This window comes from Eschrichtius robustus, chromosome 20 (assembly GCF_028021215.1).
Source record: "Eschrichtius robustus isolate mEscRob2 chromosome 20, mEscRob2.pri, whole genome shotgun sequence".
Lineage (NCBI taxonomy): Eukaryota > Metazoa > Chordata > Mammalia > Artiodactyla > Eschrichtiidae > Eschrichtius > Eschrichtius robustus.
Genome location: NC_090843.1, coordinates 51,749,582 through 51,772,391, shown reverse-complemented (window position 1 = coordinate 51,772,391; position 22,810 = coordinate 51,749,582). Strand labels below are relative to the sequence as shown.

The window sequence follows — 22,810 nt, the reverse complement described above, 5'->3', positions numbered from 1 at the left end:
TGAAGGAAATACCCTAAAACTCATTTCTGGGATTGCTAGACCAAAGGGTATACATATTTCTAGAGTTTTTGATATAGATTGCCAGTTTGCTCACCAGAAATGTTGTACCAGTCTACACTCCCACCAACAATTTTAGTAATTCATTTTCATAGTGCTGATAAAATAATAAAAAATAAAATCAAGGTAGATACAATTTTATCCTTCAATTCATCTGAACCAGTTGGAGACCCAGAAAAGTTGATCCTTATTTGTCTTTCCTATCAGGAATTGCTTTCATACCCAAGCACTGATGGAAAATTTGTAAGCTGTTTGAGTAGAACTTATGGAAAGATGAAATAATAGTGCATTGATAAGATGAAGAAATTAATTATCCCGAGATGGTGTTGAATATATCTGTAGTGTTTGTGAATTTAGGTTTGCTCCCCATGTTTTTATTTTATTCTAAAATCATCACCATTTTTGACTTAGAGATTTCTGAGCCAAAAGATAACTGACACTTACCTAGGGTCCTGAAGCAAATTAACCTTGAACATTTCATTGTTTTCTGTTTAGGAAGTGTTAAGCATCACTGAGATTTCTCAAAGTTCTATCTTATTAAGGATACTGAAATTTTAAACGATGATCATATACATTAGTTTGTTAATGCTTGTAACTATACTTACAAAGTTAGAATTTCCTCATCTTGTTTATAGGAAGCAGTGGGTATATTTCTCAAAGTTGAGGAGGTGAACTTTTTAGGGAACAAGCCGTTTAAAATCTTGAAAAACAGTTTTCATCTTTGAGGCCATTTGAATATTGAATATAGGAGAAAGGAGAAGAGTGTATGTATTTCTCTTTTTTTTAATAAATTTATTTATTTATTTTATTTTTGGCTGCGTTGGGTCTTTGTTGCTGTGTGCGGGCTTTCTCTAGCTGTGGAGAGCAGGGGCTACTCTTGGTTGCCGTGTGCGGGCTTCTCATTGTGGTGGCTTGTCTTGTTGTGGAGCACAGGCTCTTGTTGTGTCTCACGGGCTTCAGCAGTTGTGGCGTGTAGGCTCAGTAGTTGTGGCTCACAGGCTTAGTTGCTCCGCAGCACTTGAGATCTTCCCAGACCAGGCTCAAACCCGTGTCCCCTGCATTGGCAGGCGGACTCTTAACCATTGCGCCACCAGGGAAGCCCAAGAGTGTATGTATTTCTTAAAGCTCTTAAAGAGTCTTACTTTGAATGTCCCTGCAGATCTAAATAGTACTCAGAGGGGCTTCTGGCAGACTTAAAGAAAAAAGATGGGAAGGAGAAAGGAATGTTAGAATGCAGGCCACATTTGCATGCTGGATTCAGTAGTATTGGTTGCCTGCCTCTGTCTGAAACCGAGCTCCTTCCTTAATGAAGGTGTGTGTTTAAATCACAGGCGGAGAAAGTTTTGGGGTGAAGTTTCACTTTTTTGTAGTGGCAGCAGTCCTGGACATGCTGCTGAAACACAGAGGATGAGTTCAGCACCTTCTCTACAGATGGTATCTCTTCCCACAGCTCATCTCTTTTACATAGCAAGCCTTTGTTCTCTGGAGAGTGGACCTCTGTGGGTTGGCCAGTCCAACTACTGTCGGAGACTGAAGGTGACTGATACGGAGTCCAAAGGTCAAAATGGACCAATGTGGGGTGAGTCTGCCTTTAAGGGGGAAAAGTATCTTTTTGGCCTGCAGGCATCAAAAATTGAATTTGCTGCACGGGAAGTGTTCAGTTCATCAGCTTCAGCCTTTCAGAAGAAAAAGCCACCAGCTGTCTCTCAGTCCACAGGAGCAGGAAAGAAACAAAACATTATTTAAAGGGTGTGCTTTAATTGAACTGGATTGTGTTAGGGCTTTCACTTCAGAGATGATTTCTGTGGCACTGTCACTCTGCTCTGCGTACTGTAAGGTAGCAGATACTAAATCAAAAACTGAAGGTAATCCATAATCACTGGGGTCTTTTGTTGGGTTTCAGAATGAAACGTCAGTTAGGTTAGATTCAGGTACTTCATTTGCTGACATCACCGTTTGGCCTTTTATTAGGACGTGATAGACCACAAAAATGGGAAAGGCAAATAATATTTGCATTTCTAATTTGGTCTACTGCTTTTTAATTAAATTGGCTTTTACTAAGTATTTTGTTAACTTCAGAATTTAGGTACTACAAATATGTGATCACCAACCTGATTAAAAGTCTACTTGTTAGTGATTGTCCTTTAAGTTAGTAGTGGTCCTTGTATGCAGTCATTAAGATTGTGAGCTATTATCCTGTCCTCTAGCCTAGTGGAAAGATTGCAAGCAGGACTAGCTACATAATTTGCAGGGCCCAGTACCTAATGAAAATGTGGGCCCCCCTGTTTGAAAAGCATTAGGAATTTCAAGACAGCAACAGCAGAGCATTGAATCAAATGCAAGCCCCTTTCAAGCACCGACCTTGTGCAGCTGCACAGATCGCACGTCCATGAAGTGGGCCCTGACCTTGGGATATGAAATTAAATATAGACTCGGGACTTCCCTGGCGGTCCAGTGGCTAAGATTTCCCCTTCCAATCCAGGGGGTACGGGTTCGATCCCTGGTCTGGGCGCTAAGATCCCACATGCCTCTTGGCCAAAAAAAAAACCAGAACATAAAACAGAAGCAATATTGTAACATATTCAATAAAGACTTTAAAAATGGTCCACATCAAAAACTTAAAAAAAGAAAAACAGAAATCAGATATACTCAATGTTGATCAGAACTTTGCTACTTATTCTGCTTGCTGCTTGTTCTTTGCTACTTATTTGTGTCTATTTGAACCTCTGTTTTCTCTTTCCATTCTGTATCTTCCTTTTCTGTCTTTTCATGTTCTGTTCCATCCTGTCACCAAAGTTGGAGAACTTGCAGCAAGAATTGGGAGTATGTATACTTCTGCCCATAGTTCATGTGAGCACATTCTGGAATAATATTTCCTTCCATTTGGCTGGTGGAACAAACAAGGTTAGGATTTTCTTTAAGGGAAGGTAATTAATTGATTTAACTAAAAATACATATTCTGTGTCAAAGTTTAAAAAGTGCTTTCACAATTAACGTAACATTTAGTTCAAACAATTACACTTCTGAGGTAGCATTTCCCCCCACATTTTATACAAAAGAAAAGTAAGCCTCAGAGAGGTTAAGAGATTTTTCTCAAGGTCAGCCAGCTGGTAAGTGAGGTTCAAGTCCATCCCTTGCAATGCTGTGCTTTCTCACTACTTCATTCTGCCTCTACAGTTCTGCAAGGCCGAAGATTAGGTGACAGAATAACTTGCTTTCTTAAGATTGATCTGTTTTACAGAATTTTCTGCCAATTTTCCAAGAATAACTGCTGGGATAGAATCATTAATATTTGCAACAAGTTTTTACTTCTGTTATTTCCTATAACCCTTGCAAATAACCCTTTGTAGTAATATTTTAGCATCATTTTAAAGGAAAGAGATTGACGTTCAAAGAGATTAAATGACTTATTCAGGTTATATAATTAATAAATGTAAGAGCGGTGACTAAAATCCAAGTCCTCTTTATATCTCATGCTTTTTTACTATGCTGTATTTGCCTCCAATTAATTTTGTATCTCCACTTAGTAAATACCTGTTCATTCATGTATTGATCACCTACAATGTTCTAGGCAGTGGCAATGATCCAAAAAGACCAACTCTCAGCTCTTAGAACTTACATTCCAGAATGTAAATAAACTATTGTAAATAATCAGCTGGTGGTATGGCTATAAAGAAAAAATAAAGCAGGACAAAAAAGATGGAAAGTAACCTGGGAGAAGGAGTGCTATTTTAGAGAAAATGGTCAGGAAACTGATAAATTTTTTGAGCCACAAACTGAAGTATAGACATTTGGTATAAATGTATAAATCAATTTTTTAGGTATGACAAATAATCTAAACAATATGAGGCCACTGCATTTACGGACATAATAACAGTAGATAAGGATTGTTGGGGCTTCCCTGGTGGCGCAGTGGTTAAGAATCCGCCTGCCGATGCAGGGGGCACGGGTTCGAGCCCTGGTCTGGGAAGATCCCGCATGCCGCGGAGCAACTAAGCCCATGCACCACAGCTACTGAGCCCGAGTGCCGCAACTACTGAAGCCCACGCGCCTAGAGCCCGTGCTCCACAACAAAAGAAGCCACTGCCATGAGAAGCCCGCGCCCCGCAACAAAGAGTAGCCCCCGCTCGCCACAACTAGAGAAAGCCCTGCGCGCAGCAACAAAGACCCAATGCAGACAAAAATAAATTAATTTTTTTAAAAAAATAGATAAGGATTGTTAACTTACATAAACATTAGCCTTTACAGTAACACTTATACCTTGCATTTAATCTCCTCTCCCATGTAGCATGGATTATAAAATCATAAGCTCAAAAAAGCTCTAAATCTAGTCATTTCCTTCATGCTAAATCACTACCACATAAAGCAGTGTTTAATGTATTGGCGATCTTGGATTTTTCACACTGTTAGAATATAAGTACAGTAATGGCATGCTACCTGAAATGGCATGCTCTGGGTAGCTATTAAAAAATTCTGGAGTATCCAGCAGGTTTAGGAAATGTAAAGCCTCATTTGCTGGTCAGATTTGACTTTAATGAATTTCAAAATCTTGTCCAAAATCCTTTATTGTACTGAAATTCTGTTATATCTTGTACTGCAGGGCTTCAGTAAGTGAACTTTCACCTAATGCTTGGGAATCTTTGTGATATAAGCAAGTTTATTATAGAGGGATTTCCAGAAATGAGGAGAGGAGGCAGCGTTATGGGGCAGGTAAGGGGGCCTTTTCATAGGATTTGCCTTTTGCGTGCTTTAGAATGGCAAGAGTCCAAAGTATTAATAGAAGACCCTTAGAAAGCCCCAGGCCTTATCTGTTCCTCTGGTTTCAAAGTTAAATCCAAGCACCAATCATTCAGTGTTTGCCTCTTGTTAAAGCTGAGTTGTTGTCTGCTAAAAGATGAGGTGGGGGGGAGGGGGTCGGAGGACTGTTAATTCCCAGTTGCTCATAGTCTCCTGAGGGCAACTACAAGGTTCCTTTAATCCAGAGTTTTAAACTATGTTCATGAATACAATGAAATGATATGCAAAGGTGGGTGTATATATTATTAGTACATTTATTTTTCTGCAGGAAAAAGCCATAACTTTCATCAAATTCTCAAAGGAATGTAATGCCCTTCCCCTCACCCCAAATTAAGAACCTGGAATAGACTATTTTAGGCATTTGACTTAGAAATTAAGTAAGGTGTTTTTAAGCTGTTTGACCTTCCCAGTGAGACTCATTTATCCATTTTTAAGCAATCACTCATGATTTCCCCACAATGAAAGATTTTGAACTACCATTTTCTCTCTATTGAGAAGGATTATGCAGCCTTTTGAGTCCTCTCTCTCTCTAATAACCTTGGAGTAGATATTCCAAGAATGGTATTTGCTTTGCTAAAGAAGACTTGGAATATTACTGTAAAGCCTGAATGTTTGTGTTCCTCAGCAAATAGTCACAACCTGTGTGGTGAGTGAAAAGACAAGCAGTATTGGGGTAAAGTATTTCTGGTGCTTTGAACTATATCCAGGAAGGCAGAAATAACTTAAAGTTGTTATTTGAAGTAAAAGTCGTGAGAAGAATTAGGAGAATTTCTAAATACATTTAAGCCAGATTCTTATTAAATTATAAAGAGCTTGTTGAGAAGTTTGGGGACGACTGCCCTGGGCTTAGATATTTAGTGGAATGAGTGTGCTATTTAATGTGTTGTGCACTGAGAGTCAAAGTATTCTCCAACCCATTAAACCATGCTTTGCTATTCAAGACCAGTTTCTGCAGCCTACAGCGTATAGTTACAAATTTTTAGAAGTGTGAGCAATTAAGTTTTATGTGCCATTTTTGCTTTCTTGCCATCTCACATAATTCATTTATTTAGGCCTTAATCCAGTGCATATTTGGCAAAAAAAAAAAAATCTGCGTTTTGCATATAAAGCCGTGAGAAAACTCAGACCAGTTTATCTCTCTTAGAAATTAAACACCCTTTAAAAAAGCTTATTTATTTACATCCTAGAATTTTGTCCTACAAGAGGATTCAGTTTTTCAGTGTCAATTGAGAATATTTAGATGTAGTTATTTTTCATTAAGTAGGATTTTAATGCAGAGGAAACAGAGAATGGAGTTTTTTTCAGAATTCACACTATTTAAAATATTTTTCTATGTTGCTTTTAGTTTAGAAGTAAATATTGGAAAATGAATATACAAGTACTGTGTAAGCTGTATGTGTAGTTGTTTTCTCTTTGCTGACTGTTAAATATGTCACTGTAGAAATGTTAAAATATATAGGAAGAGAAAAAACAACATTCAAAATGTTGCCTTTTTAGCATTAACCATTAATCTGAAAAAAATGCCTCTTCAGTGACACTGAAAAAACTTTGGGAAAACATCCAACATCTGCTTATCTTTCCTGCAGTGGAAATGTTCATAATTGCAATGTGCAGTTTCCTTTGAATGAAGAGAAACAGATTTCTATTTGTTATACTTATGTTTCAGAAGTATGTTTACTGAATTCTTTAAATGTATTTAATTTTTTTCACCTCACAGTTGGGGAGGTACCAAAAACATCTGATTGTTATTGGGGTTTTCTTAGCTTTCTCTTGAGGGCAATTGTGTTTTTCTTTACGATATTTTCCTCAGACTTTTTCTTTTGACCCCAGGTTTAGGGGCCCGTTACAGAATATATCCACCCAAGCAGATTCCTCCATTACCTGCATTGCCATGTCCCTGACTCAGTTCAACACAGTCTTTATTATAAAATCCATGTTCCATAAGCTTTTTAAAATACATAAGTCAATCTTGTCCCCATTTGGTTCTTCCTTTGCTGGATGATGGATCCAAGAGGCTGTCAGCTGGACACTGCTAGAGGACTCTACCAGTCAGACCCTGGTGTTTTTGACATAGTGGGGATTCCCGAGTTGAAAACCCATTTGTTCCAGTTCCCAAGAGATCAAACGGCTGAATATTTTACCCTGTTGACCTAGGCAGCTCTTTGGCTAAGGCATGGTGAGCAATCCTGGCGAGCGAGTTATCTAAATGATATTCACTGCTTTGCTTTAGTCATGACTGTGCTGGAGTTATGTATGGTAGAGATTGTTCTATGCATACTAGAGATTATACATCTGTTCACAGTGAGATAAAATTGAGCATTGGTTGTTCTATTGGTTGCCAAGGAATGCATCAATATAGGTTTTCTTTCTTAGTGTCTTTCCCCCTCAGCTGAGGTAATAACCCCGCCGTTCTGACCCTAAGCCTAGGACTGAGTCTCCTATCTTTAGTGGGGTATGCATACCTTGTCTAAATATAGCGAGGTGTGGACTTGGCTAATGTGGAAAAAGACAGTAGAATGACCTTAGCTGGTCTTCATTACTAGTGTTACAATTATATTTAAAGAAATAAGGACACTATTTTAGTCCTGCTTATATGTAGAGATGCTTTTTTCCAGCTGCTCCTTGGGTTAAAAGGTTTTATGCGCTAAACCAAAAAATAGTTTTAAAAGCTAAAGTGAATCACTTCAGAAAGAAGCCAGGAGTTCATTCCATATGAAAACATGCCCATGGGACTTCTTGGTGGCGCAGTGGTTAAGAATCCGCCTGCCAACGCAGGGGACGCGGGTTCAAGCCCTGGTCCGAGAAGATCCCACATGCCGCGGAACAACTAAGCCCATGTGCCACAACTACTGAGCCTGTGCTCTAGAGCCTGCGATCCACAACTACTGAGCCTGCGTGCTGCAACTACTGAAGCCCACAAGCCTAGAGCTGGTGCTCCGCAACAAGAGAAGCCACCGCAGTGAGAAGCCCGCGCACCACAACAAAGAGTAGCCCCCACTCACCGCAACCAGAGCAAGCCCGCACACAGCAACGAAGACCCAACGCAGTCAAAAATATAATAAATAAATAAATTAATTAATTAAATTTATTTTTTAAAAAATATGCCTGGGGGTGGTTTCTTTTTCTATTTCATTGACCAACAGTTGACATTTATTCAGAATTTAAAAGGTAAAGCCTAAGCTTCATGTACTTTAGGATAATAACTTGTATTTATATAATTCTGGTACTTGATACTTTTTAGAAAGCTTGCACAAACTTTTGTCAACTAAGAAGAAAGGATATTTTATCCCTAAGCATGTGAGACAGGATAGATAGAACTAATCCTGTTTTACAAATGGAGAAACTCAGAGGTAGAATGGCTTTCTAGAGGACCAAGTGAATCAGTAATATGGCCAATTCGGGTGACTCCAGTACACCACCTTTTTAGCTCAGGCAGGCAACTTGTACCCTCTTTTATGAGTGTAAAACGACTCAAGCAGCCGTTTCATCCTTTTCTTTTTTAATTGATCAACACTGGAGTGGGGGAGGGATGGGATTCCATTTGCAGAAAAATTTTCCAGTGGAATCAGGAATCCAGTGGACAGATTAACCATTTGGTTACTGAGCAGAAACCTATAGGATTTAACATCACATTTGCAGAGGCATCCAGCCCATTGTGACATAACCCTTTAGGGGCATTCTTTGAGAGTTACCTCTTCTGCTGTGAAAAACCTAGTTGGTATTTTTGACTGTTTAATACTATAGGAATATGGTGATCTCATCTTGAACTAATGGAATAATTTTAAGGTTCCTAGTGGTAATCTCCTAAAAATCACAAACTTAAGAGTTTATAATGCTGAATGAGGAAATTGAGGTCCGATTGTCTCAGGCCATATTATACAATTCATTGGTGACAGAGCAAGAACTCTAGGTCACCTGACTGTCAGTTCCATGCTTTTTCCTCTCTACCTTTACATGTTTCCCTGCAGCAGGTGAGATACTAACCTTCTGTTTGTAAATAGAGAATCTGCCTAAAGTGCTAAAACTGACTCAAAGGCACCAAACCATATGTAAAGTGAGATTAGAAAACCCTGGTCGGGCTTCCCTGGTGGCGCAGTGGTTGAGAATCTGCCTGCCAATGCAGGGGACACGGGTTCGAGCCCTGGTCCGGAAAGATCCCACATGCCGCAGAGCAACTAGGCCCGTGAGCCACAACTACTGAGCCTGCACTTCTGGAGCCTGTGCTCCGCAACAAGAGAGGCCACGACAGTGAGAGGCCTGCGCACCACGATGAAGAGTGGCCCCCGCTCGCCGCAACTAGAGAAAGCCCTCGCACTGAAACGAAGACCCAACACACCCAAAAATAAATAAATCAATAAATAAATTTATTAAAAAAAAACCCCTGGTCAGCTGAGTCCTGGCCAGGTGTGCCCCTACTGTCTTCCCCAAGACAACGAAGAAAGGTTTGATACAGCCACCTCATCACATTTTTAATCATCTTTCACTCTAACATCTTATTTAGTGTTATGATCCCACTTAACAGAAGAGAAATAAGAAGCAAAGTTAGTTGGCTTTTATAACATGGCAACTTTACTGTGATTTAAGTATATTCCCCAGGTTTATTCCGGTCCTTTCCTCTGGATATCCTGTGGTTAATGTTTAATATAAATTCTTTCTAAGTTCTCCAGAGCTATGTTTTACACAACTACAGATTTTAGAGTTGGGGAAATTAATTATCTATGAGAACTGCCTTCTCATAGATAGTCTTTAATAATGGGTGACTTAATTTAGCTGAGAGCCAAAGAGATTAGCATTACCAGCTCAGCAGTTCTTCACTGATGTCCTATTCTAATGTAATACAGATAAATTTGTAAAATTCACTTGCCTTCTTTTGATTGAAGTTGGCCTCAGGTTTCTGGTTCATTTTTTGCTTGTTATTATGTGCAGACAATTAACCTTGCTTTCTTTACGATTGGTTTAAAATGGTGGTTTCACAACTTAGCTGCACTATCTTCCATTTAAGTTGAGCCCTGACTGTATCATCTGTATACTGTCATATCCGTTGAGTAGGGGATTAGGAAGGAGGGAAGTCCTTTGTGTAAAAGTATTCTCTTCAGCTGTTCTTCCTTGATGCTGGAAGTTTGGTGCCTGGCAGGAAATGATTTAGACATGTGTGATAACAAAGTGACGTGAGGAAGAATTGCCTGTAAGTTTCCCTGGCTTGTGCAGGATGATTGGCTGTCAGCTGGCAGATAGGTTAAGGCAAATTTGATCTCCAAATCTGAGGATTAGTAAAGTAAAACTTAAGAGAAAGTTGAGGTGGTGAAAAAAACCTATTTTGAGAAAAGTTTGGACAGAAGCAGGTGGTATGAAAGTTAATGTCCATGTCAATAAGACTTCTTTTTTGACCCTCTCGCGTGAGAGTCTGTAAAGCATTGGGATTTGTTAAAGGAAAAGATCTGTCTGAAGAGTCAGGAGGTGCAAAGAAAAAGACATTCTTTGATTGCAAGGAATTGACACATATCAAAGCTTTCTCTCTCAGATTTTTTCTTAGAATTTGAATTTCTTTACAGAGTAAATTTTCCATCGGTACCAGAAAGTAAACTAGACTAATATCCCCAAGATATCCATCTTCTCTTCATTCCCATTAGCTCAGATCAGACTACCCTTCTCTCCTTCTTGCCTGAAACACTAAAGTAACATCTGTCTCCCTATTTCTAAGTCTCAATCCCTTCCAATCCGTTCTCCATACTGTAGTTAGGGGAAGCTTTCTAGAAATGGAAACTATGGATCTCTGTTATCCTCAGGGTAAAGTCCAAATTCTTTGGCAAGTAATATAAGACCCTTCAGATCTATGACCTGCTTACCTCTGTCCATGTTTACTTTGACCCTCCCTCTTAACTCTTTCACCATATAGTAAGATTATAGGGGCTTCCCTGGTGGTCCAGTGAGGAAGACTCCACACTCTCGAATGCAGGGGGCCCAGGTTCCATCCCTGGTCGAGGAACTAGATCCTGCGTGCATGCCGCAACTAAGAGTCCGCACGCTGCAACTAAGAAGCCTACATGCCGCAACTAAGACCCGGCACAGCCTAAATAAATAAATAAATAAATAAATATTTTTTAAAAAAGATTATATTAGCAGTTTGGGTAGCTTTAGCCAAACAAATTTATATAAATACAGATTATCAGCTCCATTGTCAAGTTAGCAGTAAGGGGAACTCATATAGGACCTAGAAGAGGCTACTATGCTTGAACAAGAAGTCTCTAAAATCTTTTGTAGTAAACTCACTCAGAAGGCAGATGTAGGACAGTAACCCACACAGCACACCCAACTTCTCAGAAAAGGGAAGTTCAAGAAAGGATAACAAATAAAAACTTTGTAAGAACTTTGCAAGTAAGTTGAAAGTTCTTCTGTGAATAGAAGTTCCCCACTTGCATCAGGCATGATTGAAGGCTGCAAAGAACAAGTAAGGCAGGCTCTCCCTGTGATGTGTGTTGCAGACCTCAGGGCTCACACACCCTATGTACACACCAGAGAAGAGGTTTTACAGTGAGTGACTTTCATACTTTATTATCCTTCGAAATGTGCTTGAGTCTTCAGCATTGTTTCTGTTGTCATTTTCAGATCACATTTATTAAATACTCTGTACATGGTGTTAGAGCGGGCACTATATAAAGCAGTGTCAACAGACTCTCCTTTCAGTGCCTCACACACAAAAAAGCAAACAATACAGACCTAGGAATATTCATCTCATTAAACAGAAGTAAAGTTTAACATACAGCAAAGCAAGGTGGTGGAACAAGTGTATTATCTTTGCTTTTACATGAATTTTTCTGTACATGATAAACATTTTTATTTGGAATTGAAGCAAGAAGGGAGGAGTAGGGAAGCTTGCTTCCCACTCAGATTTTTATACAGTAGGTTGTGCCCTATCTCTTCTACCACAGAGAGATAGCCTCTCTCTGCAAAGAGCTGAGTGGTGCTGCTGACAAAGAACCTCAATCACTTGAGTGGAGACATATGGGCAGCTTGAGTCCTCCTTGTTTGAGTAGCAGACATTGCTGATGGCAAAGCATTTTGGGCAGAGAGGTGGCTCATAAATGAGGAACTTCATCTAAGAAACTGTGGGTTTCTCAGCCCTAAGGGTACTAATTGTTGGTTTCTTCACAGCTCACTTTCTCTCAGGCCCCACCCGTCACTTCAGAGAACTTGTTGACGACAGCTTTACTTTCTCAAGTCTTGTACAAAGGCAGATGTCTCTGAAAATGCAGCTTACGCAAAACATCTGTGTGCATGACTCTGTTCCCACGGTGTGTTTTCCTGTACTGCTCCCCCCCCCCCTTTTTTGGGTTCTTTTTTAAAATTGAAAACACAGTATAACCATCATTAAAAAGAAATTTGCAAAAAGAGAAAAAAATCACCCACAATGCCTCCATCCTTACTAATAGCCATTTCCACTCCTGCCATATTACCTTCCTATTCTTTACATGCATAGCTTTTTGCCTGGTTATGTCCTTTTTCTTAAGCCGAATTTCAGATACTTTGTCATTCAGCCACTTCCCTTTTTTTCCCCCTGATCCTGGCATCATCTTTTGGTTTTTGGTCTTGAGTTACTGAAAGGTCATTGCAGCTTATCAGCATTTTGTCAGTGAGTCCCCTTTCTCTTATTTTCCTTTCCTAGATCCAAGTATTCTAGTGTTTAGAGTATGGCTGAGATCCAACCTTTATTTTTAAAAGTAAGACACATATATGTGCAGGATTTTTAATTTTCTTAACGTTTAAAAACTGGTGTTTTAAATTATGTTGACTTTCAAGGCACATTGCCTTCCCAGGGAAGCCTCATTTAGGAAGAAACATATCTACAAACTAGAAATATTGATTTGCTGCATTAAATATATTTATTAAAATGTTGATAAGCATGTAAAAATGGAACTAGAATATATATTCTTTACCCTGATAGATGAGAGGAAAGGAAATATACAAGAAAAGTAAAAGCTAAGTAAATAGAAGAAACAGATTAGTCCATATATCAGTATTTATCATAAATATAAATAAACATTTCAACTCACACAGCTCTCCAAAAAGAAAAAAAATATGCACTTTTAAGAATACCTTCAGCCACCTTCCTTTTAGACTTCCTGTGGTCCCCTGTGCTTAGGTATTTAAAGGGTAGACCTCTATAGTGTGTAGGGTCCCCTGATGACTAAGGAAGTCTGCAAGACTTACATACAGCCTTGCTATCTGTCTATTGCCATGTGAGAAGGTAAAAGATCCTCCTCAGGGTTGCAACTTTCCTTCCAATCATTGTGCAAAAAAATCTGCCTTTGGCAGTTAAAAATCATTTCCTTTTGTTTCTTATGTTTTCCTGTGTCCTGAGTTTCCACTTGGAGTAGTTTTAGGACCTAGCTCAACCAGTACCTAAAAACATTTAGGTGGAAGTTGTAAGATTGTTCCTACACTGGAGCAAATATGTGATGATTTACCATTTTTCCCTCCACCACATTTAAACACATAGGAAAATTTTTATTTACTCTTGAATCATTTTGATTTTAATATTTTCCTCTTTTTCCAAATCCTAACTAAAATGTTTGGAATTCTCATTGCTTCATATTGCACACTAGAGTATTGCAAAATACTACTGTGTGATCTCTTTGTCCCTAGCCCTCTGATTTCTTATGAATACTATCTGGAAAATAGGGAAGAAAGTGCTGTGGGTCATTGCTTCTGCATAAGTTTATCTAAAAATGTGAATTTAGTGAATTTGAAAAATTAACTACTAAACATTAAATCAGGCATCAGGAAAGCTCAATAAATTAAATTTGCAAGGAAAAGTGGAGTAACTTTTTCATCTGTATTGGTGGTACAATTCTGTGATGATTCTGTAAGGGGGAAGACAGTAGGAAACAAGGAACATCAGGTCGATTAAAAAATGTGAGCTGATTAAGACCAGAGACTGACTGCCGTTTGCTTTTCTCTTTTCCCTTTTCTTTGACAGCTCCTTAAATTGTCCTTTGAACTTTGCCTTTTGCTGTTTGTTTTTTTCTCTTCCTTCTCATCCTCTTCCTCCTCTTGCTCCTTCATCATCATCATCATCATCATCATCATCATCATCGCTAGTATTACTATTTTACAAAAGTTAACTGCTTTTTTAAGTGTCAGAACCTAAGCACTGGCAACAGTGTTCTTCCTAGATTTCATTGTGCATCAGTGTGCGGCTGAGAGGATCTGTAATGTGCATTAAGACAGTTACAAATATAAGGATTTTGCCCAAGGACTTTTTTTTTTTTTTTTTTAACATCATGTGTGTGTTTTTTTGTTTTATTTATTTATTTATTTATTTATTTATTTTTGGCTGTGTTGGGTCTTCGTTTCTGTGCGAGGGCTTTCTCTAGTTGCGGCAGGTGGGGGCCACTCTTCATCGCGGTGCGCTGGCCTCTCACTATCGCGGCCTCTCTTGTTGCGAAGCACAGGCTCCAGACGCGCAGGCTCAGTAGTTGTGGCTCACGGGCCTAGTTGCTCCGCGGCATGTGGGATCTTCCCAGACCAGGGCTCGAACCCGTGTCCCCTGCATTGGCAGGCAGATTCTCAACCACTGCGCCACCAGGGAAGCCCGCCCAAGGACTTTTAAAAAGTCAGACAGTGCAGTGGATAGTAAAGAAGACCAGCGAGTAGATTTAAAAAAGAGTCAACATACTTTGCCATGCCTTTCTCTATTCCCCTTGGTTTGATAGTTCGAGAATTAGTATCTTTGAGAGACTTTTAAGAGTGCCTGTTGGCAAATTATTTCATTTTCTTAGCCTAGTAAGGTAGAGAACAACTATAGAAGAACTGGTTAGGCAAGGAAAATTGATAGACTAATGTTCTACAGACTGGGTTAAATTTTTGTGGCCAGTGAATTTTGAGAATTACTTGTAAGACTGCGGTAAAGTAGTACTGAACTAACTCAATTTAAAACCAAAACCAAAACATAAAACCTTGGTTTTCTGATGATTTGAGAATTCTTTCTTAGAACCCTATCGGTACTCTAGTAGGTAGGCTACAGTGAGACTGCATTGTACAAAACAGGCAAAGAACTCAAGACTACTAAAGCCATGGAGTGGAGTTTCAAAGCACAAAACAAAACAGCATAATTTGGAAATAGGCCAAAATTTGATCCCTGCTTTGTCATGCTGATTGTGTAATTGGTAAGCTTAGGGAAGTTACCCTCAAAACCTTTGTTTCTTCATCTGTGAAATGGGAAGAATAACTTCCGTTCACGGAGTTGTTGCGAGAGAGTGATTGTAAAGCACCAGGCACTGTGCCTGACACAGGGTGGGTACTCAGTAAATGATAGTTACAGCATCTTTAAGTTTACTTCATAGTGCTCAGAGCCAGCACCTAACCACTTCCACCACCATCACGCAACTCCCGGAGAGAACGTTTTGATGGACATGCCATAGTACCCGATTCCAGGTTTTCACAAAAAAAGTTTGTGAAATTAATGGCAGAGTTGTTGCCATTATTATCAACAAACAATAGCTATTCAGTAGACAGCTGACTGTACAGGTCTGGGGCTTTGGTGATAAATCTGAGCTAGAGAACCAATTTGGGAGGCGAGACAGTCAGGCCTCAATGATCGTTCCCAATGATTCTTTTTTTTTTTTTTTTTCCCAATGATTCTTGCCTCCCACTATTTACATCCCTGTGTAGTTCCCTCCTGCATTAAATAGGGCTGACCTATGTAACTAATAGGATATTGCAGAAATTATGGTGTGTCACTTCCAAGGTTAAGTCATGAAATACCACACTTCTGCCTTGTTCCCCCTGGGATCACTTACTCAGGGGAAAGACAGCTGCCATGTCATAAGGTTAGTCAAGCAGACCATTGCATGGCAGAGAACTGAGGCCTCCTATCAATAGCCATGTAAGGGAGCAATCTTGGAAGCAAAGCAGATCTTCCCAGCCCCAGTCTAGGCTTTAGATTACTTCATTCTCATAAGAGACCCTGAACCGGAACCACCAGCTGGCCTGCTCCTGGACTCTTAACCCACAGAAACTGTATGAGATAATAAATGATTTTGTTGCTTTAGGCTTCCAAGTTTTAGGGTAATTTGTTATCTATCAGTAGATAACTAGTCAGGAGTCATCCTTTATCCTTTATAGGACAGGGTGGCCATGAAAGTGGATGAGGGCATCCAAAAGAGTATATATAGAGCAAGAAGAAGAATGACAAGGAAATGATAGAAGACAACATATTTAAGAGGTTGGCAAAAGAATAGGAGCCCACAAATGAAAATGTGAAGGAACAGAAGCATAGGAGGAATACAAAGAAAGTGAGAATATTACAAGGTCATCAACGATATCAAATGGTCAAGAAAGATTAGGTCTGAAAAATGCCCATTGGATTTGACTAACCAAAGAAAATCTCAACTACAGTGCCTTGGAAGCCAGATTACAAATGAAGTGGAGATACTGAGACCTGTGCCACTTGCCCTTCCCTATCTCTTTGATTTTATCTTCTACCACACGTCTTTGGCTCACTACACTTCAGTGCTGTTGACCTCCTTGCTATTTCCCACACCAGCCAAGTACACTTCAGAGCCTTTGCATTTGCTGCTCCCTCTACTTTTAATGTTCTTTTCCCAAACAGCCACACAGCTCCCTCCCTTACTTCCTACAGATCTCTGCTCAAACGTCATCAGAGAGACTTTCCCTGGGCCTACTTTTTTTTTTTTAATTTTATTTATTTTTTTATACAGCAGGTTCTTATTAGTCATCAATTTTATACACATCAGTGTATACACGTCAATCCCAATCGCCCAATTCATCACACCACCACCCCCACCCCCCAGCCGCTTTCCCCCCTTGGTGTCCATACGTTTGTTCTCTACATCTGTGTCTCAATTTCTGCCCTGCAAACTGGTTCATCTGTACCATTTTTCTAGGTTCCACATATATCCCTGGGCATACCTTATAACACAAATACATACAGCAGCGCTCACTGTTACTCTGCTGTGTTTTTCTCTGTAGCACTTACCATCATGTGATATCTAAAGGGGCAGCCACTGTGCCGCTCTGGCCAGTTTTTGCTAGGCGTGAGTGTGGGCATATGTGTTCAGATTTTCTCATCTTTCAAGAGAAGCTGGAAATTCTGATTTTTAAGTACAATTAGTTGTAAATGAGTTTCAGAGCACTGTGAAGGTCAGACAATCTGTCTGGTGTAAGAGCAGTGAACAGGGTAGGGTAGGGTATCTGGCAGAGGATCTCGAGCTGGGATGCTTAGAGAAGTACCAAGTGGATTCAGTGTCTTAGACGCTAAGAGGAGAGATTCTCAAAAAGGAGAAAGGGATTTGCTAGTGCCCATCAAGGCTCCAGGTGCTAAATGAAAAACAGAAATTGGTGTCAAGCTAAGACTGAAGGATCTTTGTCCTTCGGATCTGTCACTTGGGAAATCCCTGGCAAACTTAGGATAGGGAGGAGTTTCAGAGGTGGGACAGAAGCAAGATGGCAGCAGAAGAAAATGACTGGCAAGGGAAGAAAATGGAGACAGCAAGTATAGACTTGCTGTAATAAAGAAGAGAACTTAGAAGGGGACACAAGATCAAGTAAGGGTTTTGTTTTAAGGATGTGAAAGAACAGAGTTGAGCATGTTTCTGGGCTGAGGAGAAGCGGTCACTAGAGAGAGGGGTGACTAATTGGTAAAACTAGGATACAAGGGAATGGGGTCAAGGACACAGGTGAAAGGGTTGACTTTTGACAGCTGGATGCATCATTCTCTCAGATTGGAGAAAGGCGATAAGTCCGCAGGTGAGGGAAAGTATCAATAATTGGGAGAAATCACACCAGCTAGCCTCCATTTCTTGATGGTGTAGAAGACCAGGTTAAGTGGAGAGGTGAAGGAAACAGGAGTTGTGATGGGACTTGAGAGCGAGGAGGGTTTGGAGCAGGTAGGGATGGAAATGGTGGGGGGCTGTCTGGAGGTGTTAACTGCCCAGCTGAGTCAACTCAGTGTTGTTGCTGTCATCTCTGACATCTCTGTCACTGAGACCATGGATGTGCGCCAGCATCCAGAGGCATGGTTTCATAATCTCCTTAAACATTGGGCTGCCTTTCGTTTATTCAATATATATTTATTGCACATGCACTTAGTGTCAGGTACTATGCTAGATGTTAGAGAGATAACATTAAACGAGGCAGTTGTTCCCGCTCAAGGAGCTTGCTGCTCATACAGAAAATTATAAATAAGTCATCAAAAAATACTATAATTTTAAGCTGTAGTAAGTATTATGAAGGGAATTCAGAAACAAAGAGAACAGATTGCAGGGAAACCAGTTAGGAAATAGGACATGGGACTAGGTTGGTTAGGGAAGGAAGAAAAGCCAAAAAGAGGTAGATGGCTTGGGAAAAAATTGAGAAATCGGGCTTCCCTGGTGGCGCAGTGGTTGAGAATCTGCCTGCCAATGCAGGGGACACGGGTTCGAGCCCTGGTCTGGGAAGATCCCACATGCCGCGGAGCAACTAGTCCCGTGAGCCACAATTACTGAGCCTGCGCGTCTGGAGCCCGTGCTCCGCAAAAAGAGAGGCCGCGATAATGAGAGGCCCGCGCACCGCGATGAAGAGTGGCCCCCACTTGCCGCAACTAGAGAAAGCCCTCGCACAGAAACGAAGACCCAACACAGCCATAAATAAATAAATAAATAAATAAATAAATAAACAAACAAACAAACAAACAAACCAACCCAAAGTTTAAAAAAAAAAAATAGATGTAACACTCAAGATTTCAGCTTAAAAAAAAAAATTGAGAAATAAAGGGGCTGGAGTCTCAACCAGGTTGAAGAGAGAGTGAACACATGAAGGTCACAAGAGAGGGGGAGGTAGTCAGAAAGTGGGGGTTTGGCTTCTGAAATCAAGTCCATCAAAATCTGATGCCTTCGAAAGGGACTCTGGGAATTAGAAGTCTAAATGGAGTCCAGGTGAAGGTGTTTGAAAATCAAGAGGACAAGAAATTTGGGAACAAGCTGTTGGACGTTCATCTCTATGAACGATGGAATCTGTTAAGATTGTAGTAGGAATCAGGGTGAAAAGAGAGAAGATTGAGCAAAATAAGGAGTAAATTAAAACTAGTGACAAGGATGTCAGAAGGTGACAGCAACAAAGAATAGAAGGTGCCCTGAGCCTCACAAGAGGCTTTGTGTAAAGGTGAAAGAGAAATGGTCTGAAAGCAGGGGTTGATGTTTTGGCCAAGTGCTTAAAAGCCCGACTTACATTCCTTCTGCAGGTGTGTTTAAAATACCTGGAAAGGCATTTGTTGAATCATGCAAATGAAATAATATTTCAAATGCTGAACAGTTTTTCTTAGTTAATCTCCTTTTGTTTTTTATTTAATCCCACCAACTATTTAAAATTTGGTGCTAAGTAATGTTGGTCATGTCTCTTGGTGATCAGTACATCCAGCATTTTAAATACTGAGAAAGAACTGTTTAGGTCATTTAGTCTTTGGTTCAGACAGCTTTTAGGCTTTACCTTTTTGAAAGAAAAGTATTTAAGTCTAGAGTTTTGGGCCACAGGACTGAGAAGCTTTATTAATTCAGCCTGTAAAGGAAATGGGCTCCTTTGAGCTGAGGTAGTTTCTCCCCTCCTTGGAGGAGGACCTTCTTGAAAACAAAACTCCCCAGCACTGTCAGTCATCAGGAGGACTAGGGTCAGTTGTGTTAGGAAGTGCCTGAAACCAACTCCTTTTGTAGGCACCTAGGGGTTTTTTTTTTTTTGGTGGTGGTAAGTGGGGGGGAGGGGGGAATATTTGTTTTTATTTCTCTGAGGAGGGGTGGGTGGAATATTGGCAGATCGCTGTTGGAGATGAGGCTGAGACTTGGTAGAGTGGCTGCAAAGGGACAGAGATTAGAAGGTGGCAGTAGTGTCATGAGGAATTCTGGTCTCCGAATCTTAGCTCAAACTCAGAAGTGTTTGGGGGCCAGACTGCTCAGTGTAATTCCAGGGGTGGTGGCCGCCTGGAGGAGCTGGAGAGAGTGGCTGCTCTTCTCGAAGGTATTCAAAAATTAAAATGATTTTACATCTGTGCTGGTCTCACAAAATGTGCTGAATTAGGCCCGCCTACTACCAGTTGGAGCCATGACCTAGACCCTCTCTGAGGGCCCTCCAGCTCTGACCTTTCATTATTTGGTAGTACTTCAAAACTCCAAACCAAAATCTAAACACTTTAAATCCCTGACAGGAGGTCAACTGTGTATGTGACCAGACAACATCTAGAAAGAAGCACCTTTGGTCTGAGAGAAGACTGCAGAGGAACCAAGGGCTGGTCAGGCATCCACTTCTTTTCCCATGTAGGCTTTCTTGCCCTCCTGCATAGGCCTCATGGTCTTCCTTGCTTCTTGTTTTTGGCATCTAGTTTTTGATTTTTCTTTAAAGCAATGTTTAATATCCAACAAACATACTAAAGGAAAAAGAAAAAAGAAGCAACTTTAAGAAACAGCATGAAAGTATTTGCCTCATGGGAGTATGTCTAAATATTTCCCTATCTAGACCTGAACTTTGTTTTCAGGATACCATGAAAAATAGAACAAATATCACACCAGGCTTTGCCATGAAATCCTGCCTTTGTTCTCTTTAGATGAACTGACCAGATGTGTTTTTAACTTCTGATTGCTTCAAATTATTAAGTCAGCAAATATGTCCTGTTATGGTAACCGCTAACTTAAGATAAAGGGTTAAAGAGCCGCCCTGGGTTTCAGATGACATGGACCTTAGTCTATGCTCCACTGCTATCTAGCTGTGTGACTTGGGGCAAGTCATTCACATCTCTGAACTTCAGTTGATGTATCAGATTCTTTGTTGCAAGCTCAGAAATGAATTTTAACAATCTTAAGCAAAATATTTCTTAGAAGGATGTCAGAGCTTACCTAATGGATGGGAGACTAGAAGACCAAACTTAGAGAACAGGCAGGAGCAAAGGGCATTCAGGGAAAGCCCAGGAGCAGGAGTAGACTGTTCTATACCTTGCTACTCTCCCCACTGTGAATGTGACCATCCCCCATTCTCCCTACTCACTTGGGTCACTTGCCTGAGATTCAGGAGAGAGTTTCCAACTGGCCAGGCCTAAACCACATGCCAGCTTCCTGCAAGGCCCCTTGCAGTTCCAGAGCTGGAGGGTCACCATGACCAGGCACATTTGGGGGATTCCCCAAAAGGAGACTAGGGTGAAATTAGAAAGGAGAGCTCTATTGCTGGACAGCCAGAAACCACAAATGTCAACTCAGATGTGCCCCCATCTATAGAAATTGGAAGGTTGAATTGTATGGCCAGTGGTAAAATTATTGATCCTAGATTGTGTTTCTATCTGGACATTTCTAAGATGCACATGTTTGAGGCAAAAATGGGATAGTTACAAGATCTTATCAGTAAATGAACATTCAAAAGGAATATTCCGGGGTTTTTTCCCCTACAATTTATGGTCTGTAGGGAAAGGACCGGGAAGATTAGTCCTGATGGAATTTGTCCCTCAGCCTTGAACAGACAGACCTTTTTTTTTTCTTCTTAGATTGTAGAAAAGTAGGAAAGGGGGGGAAATAGCTGCATCTGAAGGTAGTTGTGCTGGGCATTGTGCAACAGAGTTTAAGAGGAAGATTAGCTGGAACTAAAATGGTCTGTTGGGTGTAGTTAATGAATAAGAACTGCCTTAAGCTCTTATCCACTTTGCCAATAACTGGTTTACTAATGTACCCCAGCCTCTGCTTGTCTGCTGATAGAGAAAAAATCCCGCTGCCTGCATTCATAGGCATGTATCTGGGAGTTTATGTCCTGGGTGCAGAGAGGGTTCCAGGTATCCATTGCCATTCCAACACTGTCACTTGAACGTATGGCCTGCATGTTGGAGATGGGGTTGGGGATTGTTTAATTACAGAGAATAGTGCATACAATGTTTGGGTTTGGATTTTCTCCCGTTGTAACCTAAATTTCTTTAGGTTTACAGAATCAAACTTTTCTCACTACCTGAAGTGTGCTTTTGACTTTTGTAGCCATGTTTCATCCGTCAAGGCACAGTGACTTTGTCCTTCCTGTTTTTTGGATTTAGCCAAACTTTTTCAGTAGGTACTAGTATTGATAGCTCTGTAGTCCTTTGGCCTCTGGTCTGATATTTGAAACTTTTTATTATGAACTTACCTTTCTGTGGGACGTGGTCACACTGAGTGGGGACATGAATTCCTTTCCACCTAATGAGATTGACAGAGCTGCCCTAGTACCTTGAATCTGAAATTAAACAACTAAATAAGCAGAGAAAGCTTATCAGGAAAGGGAGAGTGTTGTTAGGAGAGTGGAATGTATTTGCAAGTTTCCCATAACTGAATATTCTTCAAGATAAAAATATAACAGTTCAGATTATGTGTATTTGAATTTTACATAAATGCTAACTAGCTTACCTTGTGCAGTTACATTTTGTGCCATCAACATTACACAATAATTTACCTATGAATTTTGGCTTCAAGCAGAAATGCCAAACAAACTCAAGAGTTTGGCATTAGAAACATTATAAACATGAAAATCTACTTTCTTCATTTTAATGTTAAAGTAAAAGCATTACACCCACTTTATGAAACTTGATTTCCCATAGTGAATGATTCATTTCATCTCGTGTGTTACATGTAAAGCAGAAGAATGTCTGTCAAACTAACATGTAGCAGTTTGGCCAGGTGTGTCATTGCTTTGTTTTGCTTCCTTGGCCTTCCTGCTGGTCATGGATGACCACCCTGGCCACATTCCTCAAAGGTTATTCTAACCTCAGAACAGTTAAGTATTTTCTTCACTTAGTTGATCTTTTCCTCTACACTTTGCCTGAGAAGAAACTGCCAGTTAACAAATTTCATGCTTTGCAAAGTGCTTTTTGATTGGGAGGGATTGGCACAGAGTGCTTCCCCAAATTATTTAAAACACAGTACTCTTTCCTCTATTTTTGAGACTAAAATGCTACTATCATTCCCAG

At 40.2% G+C, this 22,810-nt stretch overlaps 1 protein-coding gene across 2 annotated transcripts in view; it reads left to right on the top strand.

The window, feature by feature from the left end:
• Positions 1-22,810, top strand: part of SSH2 (slingshot protein phosphatase 2) — a 241,281-nt gene that overhangs the window by 149,894 nt on the left and 68,577 nt on the right. The gene's annotated exons all lie outside the window — the stretch shown is intronic.